This window comes from Engraulis encrasicolus, chromosome 23 (genome assembly GCF_034702125.1).
Source record: "Engraulis encrasicolus isolate BLACKSEA-1 chromosome 23, IST_EnEncr_1.0, whole genome shotgun sequence".
NCBI lineage: Eukaryota > Metazoa > Chordata > Actinopteri > Clupeiformes > Engraulidae > Engraulis > Engraulis encrasicolus.
The window spans coordinates 36377704-36380203 of record NC_085879.1 but is presented as its reverse complement, the minus strand read 5'-3'; the positions used below and the strand labels follow the sequence as shown (position 1 = coordinate 36380203).

General features: G+C 42.4%; 1 protein-coding gene across 2 annotated transcripts in view; it reads right to left on the bottom strand.

Moving 5' to 3' along the window:
- kif18a (kinesin family member 18A) overlaps positions 1–2500 on the bottom strand; it is a 51803-nt gene that overhangs the window by 23339 nt on the left and 25964 nt on the right. The gene's annotated exons all lie outside the window — the stretch shown is intronic.

Sequence of the window (2500 nt, the reverse complement as noted above, 5' to 3'; positions counted from 1 at the left end):
CACCCAGGAGTGAACTATTAGCCCCACGCCCCCCTCTGTCACCTTGCCTATATGACAGACAATGTGAAACGTGATCAGACTCAGGATATATGTGTCAGCCAACCACAAGCATTTTAATTTAATACGCTTCAAAATAAAGAAATGCCATATGTTGGGTAGTGTGTTGTTGTCCATAATGGATAGAAATGTCAACAAAGTTCGTTTCTGAACAAAAAAAAGTTATTTCCTGTGTCTGTAAGGAGAGCTAATACGCTAACAGGCTCCATTGAGAATGAATGGAGCTATGACAACAACACTTACAGCTAACATGGATTCACCTGACATTGAACAGATGGTGCTCCTCTTCATGCATGGTCATATATATATTCATGCCCAGTTCAGCTAATACTAGTCTTGATATCTGACAGGGTGTAGTGATTAAAATTACAGCTCACAATTTGAAATGACTACATTTGTGATTTCGCTAGTTAGCACGCTAAGCTAACCTAGCAAGCTTAACCCTACAGTAAAATACTGCTTGCAGTGACATGTGCCTGTCTTGAAAGATCGTTTTTCTCATAATTCAAGCAGTAACAACTTACACCATTGGACTTGGCATAATCACAGATTCAAGTACACATCTCCAAAAGACCCACAAGAACTCTAGAAGTTGCAATGACGATTTAATAGATAAAATCTGCGCACCATGGATTTGAGTATGACTAGAACGAGAACCACTCAACAGTCTCTAGCGCCCTCTAGCGGTTAATCGCGATTAATACATTTTAGTCGAGCAACCTCTTGCTCGACAACTAATCTTAAGTCGATTAATCATTTGCATCCCTACACAGAACACAACCGTACTCAACTAACCTACCATAACCACAACTCAGTTTTGGCTGTGACGATAAAAGGGAAAAAGGAATGAAAATCTTGATTGTCATTATGTTTGAAAAGGGGCAATACAGTGACCTGCCTTCGGGAGTCCTAAACATGTCGACAGGCTGGCGTTTCTAGCGAAAAATCTGTAGGCTCGCCTAAGCACCATGCTATAGCCCAGCTGTTCCCAAACTTTCCCCCCTCAGCACCCCCTTGTACATTTCAGTGTGCTTCGCGCACCCCCTAAGCGAATGTTTTGGTGTGCTGATGGCCACGCAAGTATGATTCACTGCATATTATGCACAGTTGTTTTGGGGAAATCTCTTTTCCAATAGTCTAGGAGCTAAACTACACTTCAGATGGACCCTTCCAGCATACAATTCACCGGACAACTACTTAATGTTCATTAATGCTGGATAAAAACCTCACATATCCACCATTGCTCTATTTAGCTCGCGCACCGCCTTATGGCAGGCCGCGCACCCCCAGGGGTGCACGCACCACAGTTTGGGAAACCCTGCTATAGCCGTTTACAGCATTATCAAAATTCTTCTTTATTTTGTTCATCCCTTGGGAATTTATAGAAATTAACTGAAATATTACTACACAACTTATATTTTAGTAAGGTGTAGCACTAGCACATTTGGACATTTATATAGCACATCTTGCATAACTGTACAGTATAATCCATGATTTTTTGGATGAACCTATTGCCTAAAATGTTGCTCCGCTTTATGCTGTCTAAGAAAAGCACCTTTAGAGAACTGCAAACTGTTTAGAGAGAACGACTGGGCACTAGCCTCGCAGAAAAAAGGGAACGACAAATCATTAGCCCAAAGCTTTTGTTAGATGTTAACATCGACTTTAGCATTGGAGCCATAATAGAAGTGACATTAGCTAAACGCGACCATACAAGAAACAGTAAATGTATCAAGGTAAAATACGTCATTATGAAAAATATTGCTGGGAAAGAAAATAAAAGAATACCACTTTGAAAGGAAATACACTGAAAAAGAACTGATGTGTCAATATAAAGTATCATCCATACAGATTCCCAACACGAGGTTACTGTACACGACACCCTCTCTGAAGAGCATGATGGCTACTTCTGTCCAGTGTGTGTGTGTGTGTGTGTGTGTGTGTGTGTGTGTGTGTGTGTGTGTGTGTGTGTGTGTGTATTATATGAGCGACCTGAAGGTCTGTGTTTGTGGTAAATGGAGTGCATTCATACTCTTATAGCCTGGCGCTTCTCTATTCAGCGATGCACTCTGTGCACTCCACTGGTTAATGACTCACATCGGCCCACACACACACACTGTAGGGACAAGGCCAAGAAGATGGACACACACACGCACACACGCACGCACGCACGCACGCACACACACACACACACGTACATTGTATTCAATTACATTAGATTTAGCTGACGCTTTTATCAAAAGTGATTTATAGGGTATTGGTTACAGTACCTGGAGCAGTGTGGGGTTGGATGCCTAACTCAAGGGCACTTCAGCCATGGATTGTGTGGGATGCATACCTGTAGCACGACTCCGTAACGACCATTAGGCCACGGAGCTACATTGTGTGTACTTGCATACAAACACAGACACGCATGCAGCCAAGAAGGAGCACGAGCACAGAC